This window comes from Anomaloglossus baeobatrachus, chromosome 4 (assembly GCF_048569485.1).
Source record: "Anomaloglossus baeobatrachus isolate aAnoBae1 chromosome 4, aAnoBae1.hap1, whole genome shotgun sequence".
Classification (NCBI taxonomy): domain Eukaryota; kingdom Metazoa; phylum Chordata; class Amphibia; order Anura; family Aromobatidae; genus Anomaloglossus; species Anomaloglossus baeobatrachus.
In genome coordinates this window covers 678,516,719-678,530,768 of record NC_134356.1, presented here as the reverse complement: position 1 = coordinate 678,530,768, position 14,050 = coordinate 678,516,719, and the positions used below count along the sequence as shown (strand labels likewise).

The 14,050-nt window shown below is 44.6% G+C and overlaps 1 long non-coding RNA gene across 2 annotated transcripts in view; it reads right to left on the bottom strand.

Moving 5' to 3' along the window:
• Positions 1-14,050, bottom strand: part of LOC142302117 (uncharacterized) — a 76,061-nt gene that overhangs the window by 18,472 nt on the left and 43,539 nt on the right. Inside the window, exon 1 of one of the 2 annotated variants that reach the window (XR_012752934.1) lies at positions 5,673-5,748. The exons of the other annotated variant lie outside the window; for it this stretch is intronic. This is a non-coding gene — a long non-coding RNA (uncharacterized LOC142302117). Of the gene's footprint in view, positions 1-5,672; positions 5,749-14,050 lie in introns of those variants that run through there. 2 annotated transcript variants of the gene reach the window in all.

Sequence of the window (14,050 nt, the reverse complement as noted above, 5' to 3'; positions counted from 1 at the left end):
GCCGGCCACTGGCACCTTGGTTTACCGCTAGACTTGTGTGATTTCTTTGACTGTGAGTACACTAACATCCCCCAGTCCGACTGGGCACGCCGGCCCCTGCAGCCACCATCCTCAGCACGACAACACTGGGCCCCGGGGCATCCATCCCTACCCACGGAGGGTTAAAACAACTAGCTGCCATCCCAACACCCTGGGTGCTCCCTAACAGCAGCGGTGGTACCCCATCTTACCACACGCCATGGGTGGCATCACGGACAATATAGAAAATTCCATATACAACCAATTTCCCTTTTTATTTGAAGTGTCCGCAAGACCTCCGGGTCCGGAGATCCCTCGAGCCACACCGCGGATCCCGATCCGAGCAGCCCGGCTGCCGGCATGGGGGCGGCACATATTTTTAACATTTCACTACATTATCTGGCATGTGATGTGTGTGACATGGCCAGACATATCCTGTGTCATTTATAAAGGAGGGACTCTGAACCTCAAAAAGCAGACAATGCAAGAACTGGCAGAATTGAGAAGGAAGAGGAATTCTGACACACCCTGTATTACATAAACATAGACATAAAGGAGGGACTCATACATTCTTTTAAAATTCTGTATTGTGACTGCTACACTCATAAAGGCTCCTATCCCTTACTATGACCATTTTACGGACATTTTTCAGCACAGAAGTTCTGGTTTTTATTAACTTGTATGGGGTTCAGCATGCGGGGTCAAATCCAGTTTCCAAACCAAACTTTTTTCTAATGTCCAAAATCGAACATCTACGGGTCTGGTGATCTCTAGTAGTGGACCAATTCTCGAAAATGGCCTACTTTACTTGACTCATCTACCATCTGCAAGCCAGGTCACTGAGAAGTTCGTCTAGCACATCTTCCATCTTCACATTGTTTCCAACAGAGGCAACGTATTCACAAGCAAGTGCTGGAGAGCTACTTGCAAACTTTTGAATGTTTCTATGGACTTCTTGTATGCTTACTATACCCAGTCCTTTGGTCAGGTGGAGCAGGTCAACAAGATGCTGTCTAATTTTCTGCCGCACTTTACGAACATACACCATGACAACTAGGTAAAACTATAGGCGCCATGGGCAAAGTTTTCATATATTAACCATGTAAGCGAAGATTCAGCAAATTGTCCATTTTACATCGATTATGGACAACAGTATAATGTGACTATTACAGTGTCAACCTCATCGAGCACCCCTGTGGCTGATGGTACAGATCCTCTGCGTCGTCATGGGGTGGCTTGGACCTGTTCCATTGCCCCGAGGCATACAGGAAGGAGCATAGGAGGGTGGCAGGGAGGACGGAGGTTTAGGAAAGTTTTTAAGGCAATCATGATGCCACCTGTGGTATGCGGTCAGGGATGGGGGTCGCCGCTGCAGTGTCTCTCACCGGGGCAGATATTAGGTGCAGCCGGGATGGTGTCGCTCCCCACAGGCAGAGCGGGATTACCACGGGGAGGATGACGGGGATAGTGGTAGTCCCCAATGGCGCCGCAGCGCTGGGCGATGACGCCGATTTAAAGGAGAGGCAGAAACAGGGGCTGCGGTTTCAGGTCTTTTTACTCGCAAGTCTTTTATGCACTGGCCAGGGTACCGTTCTCTGCCAGCCGATCCCAGATCCGTGAAAGGTCAAGTCCAGTGTATGTGTCAGCCTGTGAGCCCTTTACTCCTTTGATGCGCTAAATATCAGACCCCCATGGGGTGAAGCACTGGAGGTTCCCGGTGTCAGTAAAGTGTCCCGTTCTGTATGCTGATAGTGCGGTTCCGTTATGGGGCCGGTTCTCAACCCCGGATCCTATATTCTATTTGCTGCAGACTCGTGGGACAGGTCCAGTGACTATTCTAGTCGTTCCCCGCGACCCTTGCAGAGTTGGTAGACAACTTGAAGTATGCCTGCCCTAGGATTCTGTATCCCGACAGTTCCAGTCCTGTGGAAGCAGCTGCCCTGCTTCACCCCAGAGACTGTGTTGAACACCCTGGCCACAGAGCTGCGCGCGGCATGTCCGCTCTGCTCTGTGTCTGAAGCTGAACTCACTGTTGTCATGGTGTTGTGTGTTCTGAGCTGTTGCTCTCAGCCGCTGCCACCGGCTGGTTCACTACTCTCACTAGGTCAACCTGCTCTTCCCACTGTGCTCCACACTCCCCCTGGTGGTTGCTTCTCCCTGACTCTAAGTCCCCAGTCTAGTGGATCTGGGGAGCCCTTGGTGCAGTTGCGTCCTGTAAACCCACCGCTGTAGTGACCCCCTACTGTGATCCGACCCTGGCCCGGTCCCCATTAGGGAGGGCAACTCACTGTTTCTGTATGGTGGTGGAAACCGGCATCAACCTTCACTGAACCTGGAATAAGTACTACACCCTAATGGGGGTGCAGTACCCTGTGGTGCCAGAAGCCTCAGGGGCGCCACACATACTGTATATATAAAGTCTATGTGGGGACTCACCCTGTATACAGTGTGTCCACTCATATCCTGTCCACCGCCATTACCTTGAGAACGGCTATAGGAATAGAAGTTGTGTCTAGGTAGAGTAAAGTATCCATGTGCTATGCAATGAAACCACCTATAGCACCACCTGGTGGAAAACACCGGAGTTAGCATTTTTATCTCGAAAACGGAACGAGATAGAGAAAACAAGTGAATTACAATTTGTAAGGCATCATCAATTCAATACGAATCGATACCTTGCATACAGAAATCACCATGTATCTTAGCAACATCCAGGTGTGAGGTCGTTATGATCCACAGAGAAGCCTCGATGGTAAAGAATTAGATGATGCAGTCATGGAAACGATGGTCCCAAACGGTGATTGTGCAGTAACTGTGGCCTGACAAGGTTACTATGCATACCTAAACTATCTTCAGGCCCTACCTCAGTCTCAAATATTCTGGCGCCAAACTGATGTGAGGTGCGTGCACGGTTACCCACTGCAATGGCGCCGTGGGCCTTACTTATCTTACCGACGCGGGTCTGCTCTGGACAATATGTCTGAAGTACACAATCAGATGAGAGATCTCTCCAACAGATGAGCAATACTGTTTGTAACTATGGCTTGTCTCCTTGACAAGGTCCTATCAAATTCACGACAGCGTCCTTTTAGCAATCTTCTCCCATCTGGTAAGGATTCGGATACAGTCACGGTCTGCTCTGCTCTGTCACAGCTCTGGTCAAGATGAAAGATTTCTTCTTGCAAATATTATCTCTTCGCTCTTCTGCACATCCTCTGTCTCTGAGTTCATTCACTGCCAACTGCCAACCACTTTCAAGATGGCCACCGCTCTACTTCCTGTGATGTACTTTTTTATTAGCCTGTAGCTCCGCCCCCATCTGAGCTCCCTATTGCAGTCTTTCATCTGTGCTGAGAAACAGCGGCCTCTTGTGGTTGAATAATGACACTTTTGTCCCTAATAAAGTATTATCACATCATTATCATTATCACATCACAGACACATACCCCAAGCGACTTGCAGCTGTAATCCCAGCAAAAGGTGGCACTACAAAGTATTAACTTAAGGGGGATGAATAATATTGCACGTCCCAATTTTCAGTTATTTATTTTTTTAAAAAGTTTAAAATAAGCAACACATTTCGTTCAACTTCACAATAATTGTGTCCCACTTGTTGTTGATTCTTCACCAGAACATTAACATTTTTATCTTTATGTTTGAAGTCTGAAAAGTGGGAAAAGGTTGAAAAATTCAAAGGGTCCAAATACTTTCGCAAGGCACTGTATATATATATTCACAGTAAACATTTTACTCACCATCCCCGGCTCCCACATCACACGTCGTCCTCTCTGAGCAGCGATGCAATTCAGCTGAATGTGCACCTTCCGACACACATCCAGCTGAAGCAAAGCAGGGACTGGGGCGAGCCCTACCACCCCCCACCGATTGTCCTGCTCCTGTCTGCAGCTTAATGAGCACTTACCGGCTTTCCCTGTCAGCTTCTGCGTCCTTGCCACCTCCGCGGCTCTGCCTTGCTTGCCTGCAGCAGTGCGATGGAGTCTCTGATTGATGACCTCATCATACTGCTGCACACTGGGCCACGGGATGACGCGCTGGCACCCTGCTCTGCCGCACTGATTCTGCCTCCAGGACATGGTTAATTTGCATGTAATGCCCTTGAAGCACTTCGCCTGCAACTTAGCGATGTGTTCTAGCCAAAGTGACACCGCTGGACCCCCTCATATATGGTTATGACAGGGGCCCAGTCAAGAGGGGGTCCCAGGGCTCAATAAAGCTAAGTAATTACCCCAAGCTCTGGCATGGACCCCTTCTTCACCGGACCCCATACACCAATCATGGTTGTCATGCCCTGATGGCGGCCCTGTGCACAGAAGCTATGAAATGATGAGGTGAGTATCATTTTTTCTAGAGCAGTACATTTTGTTATGCTTTGTTATGCTTTTGGTTCTGGAGGGATAACAAAGTATAACAGGAAATATTCTATTTTAATGTAATAGTTTCGATGTACATTGAATTTCCTGGCCAAATTTATGTGGACTGCACAATTGAATTTTGGTCAGATTTGCACATCACTGGGCATGAGAGAAGAAATTTACCCATCAGGTATGATGTGTAAAACAGGTAACAAGTAAATATCATCTCCGATAAGGACTCCCTGTGTCCGGGAGATGAGGAGTTGAGTTTTTCCCATGGTGATGTGTGAAATTAACAAGGAACCTCAAATTATGGAGATAGTGTCACCTCTTTATTGTGATGTGAAGTGTGTTCCTGGGAAAGACACACTTCTCCAGCTCTCGAGAGTCTACAATACTTTTATTGCCTCTAACACTTTCAATGAGACTTCGATGTCCCCGTGTCCTCCTGAGGTTACTCTACCAGAAGACAATAGTTGTGTTCCCCTGAAATATTACAAAGTTATAAGAGGGAATTCCCTCTCATTCGATGTCTTCGAAATGCACTGACATGTAATTCTGGTTTTCTGTTTCAAAAACAAATTTTAATAACAGGTGTTGTGTTTGTTTTGCTCGTGGCCAAGCAAGGTAACAATTTACCCAAGAGATGAATTTGGCAATCAAAGTCTTTAGATCTGGGGAAAATATAGGACAGCTCTCAGATGCCGTCCAAGTGTTCTCCGTTTTTCATGGACTGATAGAGAGTAGAAGCTTGGGAAACATTTTTTTTCTCTGAATAATCTCTGATGAAACTCTAATCAAAACACTGAAGAAACTCGGACTGATTTTCTCGTAAGAAAAAATCACTGACGTACATGGGAAAAAGTACAAGGTACGAAGAAAAGCACAAAACCGAGACTTAACTAGGAAGAAAGGTGAAAAGAATTACATTTGATGAGAGGTTTATAAAGGGACATGATTAACTTGAGCAAAAAAGTGTATGTAGGCCATCGACCATCCATATTGAAACCTTCCTTCAGAAGGTTAACACTTGATGTCATAAGCTACAGAATCAAAGATGTCTGTCCTCTTTCTGATGCCTCCTATTGGGAAAATGCCAAAATTCAGAGTCAATGGAAACTCCAACTAGAAGGCCTTCTTCACCAGACAGAAGACTGGGGGAGAATAGGCCTCACATTCTTAGGATAAGTCAGATAGGATGGAGAAATGAAAAAGATTAGTAATTAGATAGCATTTTATTAACCCTGTCTTGTAGGAGTGGAAATATAAAGCAAAACTTACCTTGCATTGGCTGGTAATCAGACCCGGGCCTCCCGCGTGGCAGTTGAGAATTCTACCACCGAACCACCAATTTATGTCTTGACCGATATTAGGCCTCTAAAACATACATCTAAAGGGGTTGCTTTAGCCCTAGACCTGTCCTGCAGACATGGCTCTTTGCTTTCTATTTTCAGATGTAATCATGTAATCACATCTTTCAGACATGAATACATTTAATGTGAGCACATTTGAGCACTGTGCCGCTGAAACTGACGCAGAGCAGCAAATTAGCTTCCACCATCCCCGGCCTCTGTGTGCAGCAGCATGATGACATCAATACTCTGTGACCTCATCACACTGATGCTGGCACAGACGCACAAAGGCAGCTGAGACTGCGAGGGTGAAAGTAAGCGTTACATCAAAGAACAAAAGATCAAATTCCTTATTGTGGATAAAGGAGGTTACTTTGAGGGCACATAATGGATGGATGTTTGTGAAAGGGGTCACAGTTTTGCCTGTGCAGGTTACTGTGTGTGTGTATTTTGGAGAGGAGAGTGTGTGTGTGTGTGTGTGTGTGGGGTGGATATTTTACAGAGGTGCAGTGTGGAGGGGATATTATGGAGAGGGACATTGTGGAGGGAATATTACGGAGAGGTGGACTGTGTGTGGAGAATATTTTGTGCAGGAAGCACAGCAATTATTTATACAGGGGCACAGTATGGGAGATACTTTTATTTCTGGAGCGGTGTAATGATACTCCTAATGTTTAAGGGCACCATTTCAAGAAATGCTGCTGAAGATGGAGAGGAGGGAAGATGGAGATAACCTGTAGCCATGAATTTCATAGTGGCATGGAGGGAAAAGGGATGAGAATGACTCCAATCAGAGAAGATATCATCTATAAGGTACATGGATGTTAATTTTTATTTCTGAACTTTTCTGCTTGGTGATTTAGTCATGTACTGACAGTGGTTCTGGTGCTGCATTCATATACTGATAATGTTTTTGTGACTGCATTCATGCACTTATGGTGGGTCTGGCACTGTATTCATGTACTGACTAGGTTCTGATGCTGCATTCATGTACTGACAGTGGTTCTGGCCTGGTGTTCATGCACTGATGGTTGTTCTGACATTGCATTCCTGTGCTGATGGTGGTTCTGATGCTGTATTCCTGTATTGATGGTGTTTCTGACACTGCATTCTAGTACTGATGGAGATTCTGACACTGCATTCTTGTACTGACGGTGGTTCTGATGCTTCATTCATAACGTATGGTGTATCTAACACTATATTAATGTACTGACAGTGGTTCTGGCTGTGTATTCATCTACTAACGTTGGTTCTGGTGCTGCATCCGTGTACTAATGTTTGTTCTGATGCTGCATTCACCAAACATTCCCTGTGAAAAGTGGTGATGTCACTCAGTTCACTGGAGTTCACAGCCTTGAGCGCCCACAGTACCAACTGTGATTGCCGCTGAACTTACTGCTGGATTTCTGGACTGTCAGATTGCGTGACATGGCAGCAGAGTAGTCTGGCAATCCGGCAGCCAGTCACAGCTGGTAATTCCCATGGTACCATCGTAACCACCGTTGTACTCACTACCAGATTTCCATGTCAATCAGTGAATATTCATGTAGTTCAATGAGCAGGCCCTGAAAAAAGTCTGACTGCTGTATTATCTGTGGGGAAACACAGTATGTATATAACTGTCCTGTTCTTACCCCCATTGTCCATCCATTTGCTGCTTCCTAGCCCTTGCCACGACCATTTTACAGCGATTCTTTAGTACTGAAATTTGGGTCCCTATTGACTTTTATGGGGTCAAGTTCAGGTGAAGTCTGATCCCCAAACTGAATTTTTTTTTTCCAAGTATGGCCGAACCCAGCAAACTCGAAGATCCACAGCTGATCAATAGTCTTGTGTTCTTTTAGCTCATAGCCAAGGAAGGTAACAATTTATCCAAAAGATTTCTGTCTCTTTACAGGGCATTAGTGCGGCCTTGGGGCTCATTCACGTCATGCACGAGTGCTATAAGCATTAATAACACTGATCTCCATGATAATCTATGGGGGTTGTTCACGCGTCTGTGATTGCTTGTAGACTGAGCAGATTGCACAAAATCACAGAGACGCGTCCAATGTAGGTGCCAATAAAATTTGGCAGTGAAAGTCTATAGATCTGGGGAAAAAATAGGATTCAGATGCCGTCCAAGTGTTGTCCGTTTTTGCCAGAATTCAGAGTCAATGAAAATTCCAACTAGACAGCCGTCTTCACCCAGGGCAGTGGATTTCAGTCAGAGGAAAGTGTTGTAGAAGAAGACAGAAGACTGGGGGGAGAAGGCGCCTCATGTTCTCACGATAAACCTTAAAGGATGGAAACATGAAAAATGTTCTGGTGTTCACGGGAGGAACTTGCTTAACACCTTCTCCCCGGGCCTTAAAACACTCTTCTGACCAGACGATTTTTTACAATTCTGATTAGTGTCAATTTATAAAGTTATAACTCTGGAACACTTCAATGGATCCCGGTGATTCTGACATTGTTTTTTTGACATATTGTAATTCATGATGGTTGTAAATTTAGGCAGATATTTTTTGTGTTTATGTGTAAAAAAACCTGTAAATTTGTCAAAAAATTTGCAATTTTCAAACTTTGACATTTTATGCCTATAAATCTGAAAGTTATATCACAAAAACTAGTTAATAAATAACATTTCCCACATGTCCACTTTACATCAGCGCAATATTTGAAACATAATTTTTTTGTTAGGAAGTTAGAAGTGTTCAAAGTTCATCAGCAATTTCTCATTTTTCCAACAAAATTTACAAAATCATTTTTATTAGGGACTAGAGCTGATCGAACTCCCCAAAAACCAGGACCGACAGATCACTGCCAGATTTTAAAAAGACTCCGATCCGCTCCAGAATCCGGTGCCCATATAAGTAAATGGAGACTGGAATCTGAAGATTAAAAACGTTTGTCGAGGGGCTGGGAAGTAGGAGCAAGCGCGGTGTACTCATCGAGGTTGTGTCATGGTGGCAAAACTCCTTCCAGGTCACGCTTTGCCCTTCCGGAGCTGACATTGTAATATTCACTACTTTGCCCGCCCACCGGTGCGTGTAATTGGTTGCAGTTAGACATGCCCCCAGCCTGAGTGTCAGCGTGTCAGCTGACTGCACCCAATCACAGGCGGCAGTATGGCCGGTGGGCGGGGAAAGCAGTGTATCCCTCGCAAGTGTGACTCTATTTTTTTTTATTCAAACAAATAGTCAAAAAAAAAACCAACATGCAGTTCTCCCCAATTTTCATCCCCAGCCATGATAACGCCGGCTGGGGGCTGGTATTCTCAGCCCCCTGCCGCCCAGTTTTGACGCATCTATTAGATGTGACAATACTGGTGCGATAAAGGCCCTTCCCGTTGGCCTGATGCATTGCCAATTGGGGTAATAAGGGGTTAGTAGCAGCGCTCAGCTGCTACAAAGCCCTAGGTTTGTGATGGGACAGGCATCATAAGCCTGTAAGTGAATATAATTAATCACACACACAGAGAAAAATCCTTTATTTGGAATAAAGTACAAAACACACACCCTCCTTAACCACTTTATTAACCCCCAACACCCTGCAGTTCTGGTGTAATCCACATGAGGTCCCACGACAACACATCTAGCTCTGCTACATCTCACAGCAGGGCTCGGAAGGGAAGGAGCACCATTTGAATTTTTGAAAGCAAAATTAGCTGGCATAATTAGTGGACTCCATGTCACATTTGGAGACCCCCTGAGGTGTCTAAACAGTATAGTTCCCCACAAATAAACCCATTTTGGAAACTAGACCTTTGAAGCAATTTATTTAGATGTTTGGTGAGCACCTTGAACCTTTGGGGGCTTCACAAAATTTTATAACGTTGAGATGTGAAAATAAAAAAATACATTTTTACCACAAAATTGTTACTTCAACCAGGTACCTTTTTTCACAAGAGTATCAGGAAAAAATGCACCATAAAATTTACTGTGCAGTTTCTCCTGAGTACGCCGATATCTCATATGTAGTGGAAATCAACTGTTTGGGTGCACGGCAGGGCTCGGAAGGGAAGAAGAGTCATTTGACTGCAAATTGGCTCGAATCATTAACAGACGCCATGTTGTGTTTGTAAAGCCTCTGGTGTACCTAAACAGATGAGCTCCACCATATGTGACCCCATTTTGGAAACCCCTCAAGGAATTTTTCTAGCTGTTTGGTGAGCACCTGGAACCCTCGGGAGCTTCACAGAATTTTAGAACGTTGAGCTGTAAAAATGAAAAACTACATTTTTAACCTCAAAAATGTTGTTTTAAAGCCAGATTTTTCAAATTCACTAGGGTAATGGGAGATACTAAACCATACAATTTGTTGTAAACTTTCTCCTGAGTATGCCAGTACCCCATATGTGGTCAAAAACTACTTTTGATGTGTAGTACAAAGAGATGAAGGGAAGGAGTGCCATATTAAAGTGCAGATTTAGTTGGAATAGTGTCCAGGTGCCATGTCACATTGGCAGAGCCCCTGAAGTGCCAGAACAGCAGAAAGCCCCCACAAGTGACCCCATTCTATAAACAGCACACCTCAATGAATTCAGCCAGTGGTGCAGTGAGCATATTGACACTACAAGTGTTTCACAAAATGTTATACTATTGGGCGGTGAACAAAAAATAATTACATTTTTACCACTAAAATGTTGTTTTAACCCCAGATTTCTAATTTTCACAAGGGAAATAGGTACAAAAGGTCTCATAATGTGTTGCACAATTTCTCCTGAATGTGGCAATACCCTAGATGTGACTGTACAGTACTGTTTGGCTGCACTGCAGGGCTCAAGAGAGAAGGAGCGCCATTTGATTTTTCATTACAGTGAATTTTTTGTTGGGAATTTTGTTTGAATCAAGTTTTTCAGAGATTTCGGGTCCGTGCCCATGATCCATGGATTCAATGTGTCTTCCCACGTGGAGACGCAAGTGTTCTCCACAGGAGACCGCAGCTGTCTATGCCCAATATCAGGGTTTGTGGTGCTGTTGACTTTCTCTGTTTTCTCAGCTAAGGACACTTGCATCTCGGCAGCATAAATTGACATGCTGCATCTATGGAATTTGCACCGCATGTTAGTTTATGCTATGGAGAAGAGAAGCACAGTGGGCATGGGATTTCTGTAGATTCATCCACTGTGCTTGTACTGCACAATGCAGTGGTTTGGATGCAGCGAAAACACGATGTGTCCAAAACGCTGCTCTTTCTGATTGTGGACACACAGTCTTAGGCCCCATTCACACGTCCGTGAAACACGTGCGTGTTTTTTCCGTTTCCGTATATACCGGAGACATGGACAAACATGCACCAATGTTAATCTATCTTTGAGGTCACACGTGCGTTATTTCATCATGTCCGTGTGTGCGTGTCCGTGATCCGTATGTGTTTCCGTGTTGAACGGAAGCATGTCCGTTTTCTGCACGGAGCACGCACACATGGACCCAATGAAAGTCTATGGGTATGTGCGCACACGTTAGTAAACACGTATGCATCTCCCTATGGTCCGTGTCCGTTTGGTGTTTTTTTCTAGCGATGTCGGTCATTCTTTCTATTTCTGTGTATGTCGGTCGGTCTCTCTATGTCTCTGTCTCTCTCTCTGTCTTGTCTGTCCCTCTCTCTGTCCATGTCGGTCAGTTTCCCCCCTCTCTCATACTCACCGATCCCCGATCACCGGAGCGGCGCTGCACAGCTGTAAAATAAACTCAGGCGGCTTTTACCATTTTGAAAAAGCCGGCCGCTCATTAATCAATCTCGTATTCCCTGCTTTCCCCGCCCACCGGCGCCTATGATTGGTTGCAGTGAGACATGCCCCCACGCTGAGTGACAGCTGTCTCACTGCAACCAATCACAGCAGCTGGTGGGCGGGTCTATACTGTGCAGACAAAAAAATAAATAAATAATTTTAAAAAAATGACGTGCGGTCCCCCCCATTTTGATAACAGCCAGGGTAAAGCCACACGGCTGAAGGCTGGTATTCTCAGGATGGGGAGCACCACGTTATCGGGAGCCCCCCAGCCTAACAATATCAGCCAGCAGCCACCCAGAATTGCCGCATCCATTAGATGCGATAGTTTTGGGACTCTACCCGGCTCTTCCCAATGTGCCCTGGTGCACTGGCAATCGGGGTAATAAGGAGTTATTGGCAGCCCATAGCTGCCAATAAGTCCTAGATTAAGCATTGCAGGCGTCTATGAGACACCCCCAATGATAAATCTGTAAGTTACAGTAAATAAACACACACAGTGAAAAAATCCTTTATTTGAAATAATAAACACTACAAAAAACCCGTGTTCACCAATTTATTAAGCCCCAAAAACCCCTCCAGATCTGGCGTAATCCACAGAGGTCCCTCGTCGCTTCCAGCTCTGCTACATGAAGGTGACAGAACCTGCAGAAGACACCGCCGCTCCTGACAGCTCCACGCAGAAACTGAGGTGAGTAGCGCGATCAGCTGAGCTGTCATTGAGGTTACTCGCGGCCACCGCAGGATCCTCCAACTGTGACAGCTAGTCGCCCGAGTGACAGCGATGAAGTCACAGGTGAGTTGCGGTCACGAGTGGAGGATCCAGGTAGCCACAGGTAACCTGAGTGACAGCAGCACTAATCGCGCTGCTCAATTTAGTCACTCAGGAGATTAGCGGTCACCGGTGAATCCTTCACGGGTGACCGCTAATCAGTACGCGACACAGACAGAGCCGCGGTATGACAATGAAGTCGGGTGAAGTTCACCCGAGTTCATTCTCAGCGCGCGACTTTGCTGTCAGCGGGTATGTATCAACGACATGTTACATCACACATGGACATTTCACACGGACACACGGCTTGCATACGCAGTTCAAACAGATGCCACACAGACCTTAAAAACGGACACAAAAACGGGACACGGACCCGAAGAACGGCCCGTAACACACGTGCGTGTATTTTGATGGACGTGTGAAGGGGGCCTTACACATAATCCTGGTGTAAATGCTCAGCGTAGAGCACAGGATAAATAGGAGCCACGCTGTACCCCGATCTTTGAGAGCCAGAATTAATTTAATTGCACTTGAAAAATTGGCTTTATTTCTTTAATAAGTTAATTGCGCTTGAAAAATTGGCTTTATTTATTTATTTTTTACACCATTCACCTTGCGGTATAGTTGATTATGCTGCTTTATTCCTCATGTCAGTACGATTACATTGATACCAGATTTATATCGTTTTTGGTTTGGCGACTATCACACTAAAAACACTTTTTACAAAATAAAGATTTTTCGCATCATGGAATTTTGAATGCTATAGAGTTTTTATTTTTTTGCCAACCAAATCATGTGAGGTCTAATTTTCTCAGGGATGAGTTGGACTTTTTATTGGTTCCATTTTTTGCCACATAATAATTTTTGATCACTCTCTATTCCACTTTTTGTTAGATGGAAACAAAATGAAACGGCAACTCATGAATTTTTGTTTGTTTCTTTTTTACACCGTTCACCGAGCTGTAAAAGTGATGAAGCTTTATTCTGCAGGTCGGTATGATTACAGTGAACCACATTTATATAACTTATGTTTTGCTTCTTTTACACCATAAAAACTTTTGTGTTCTGCGAGCTTTAACTTTTTTAATTTTATGATGATGGAGTTGTTTGGAAGTTTGTTTCTGTGGGACAAGATGATGTTTTCAGAGGTACCATTTTTATTTATACTATATATGACTTTTTGATCGCGTTTTATTACACTTTTTTGGTCAGCCACTTTAAGACAGTTTTTGCTACTTTTTTATTTTTATTTTTTACTGTGTTCATTAAAGGGATTAACTTGCAAAACATTTTTATAGTGCGAGTTGTTACGGCCGCGGTAATACCAAATATGTCTATTTTTTTTGCTTCATTTTTTTACATGGATACACATATTTATTGGAATCATTTTTTGTTGCTTATTTTCCTTAAAAAGTTTTTAATACTTTTAACCTTTGTTTTTTAATTTTATTTTTTACTTAGTCCTTTTATACGATACTTTCAGTGATCTGATCACTGATATAATTCACTGCGGTGGATTATAAGTGTAGTAGCTGCAGCAGCAATAGCTCAGCCACTTTGCCTCACACACAATGCACACAGCATGGTCTGTGAGGCGATTTCTAGCTGAGTGACCCAGGGCCGTCATGGTGACGAGCCAGGGTTGCCATGGCAGTGATAGGGTCCCTGTAATCGCATTACAGGAATCCGAGTACCAGGGAGAGGAAAGTGACTCCTCTCCCTGCCATCTGATCACATTGATCGCAGCATTTGAGGGGTTAATCTGCCAGGAGCGGAACGGGGACCACTCCTGGCAGTGAGTGCCGGGTCCAGGCTGTAA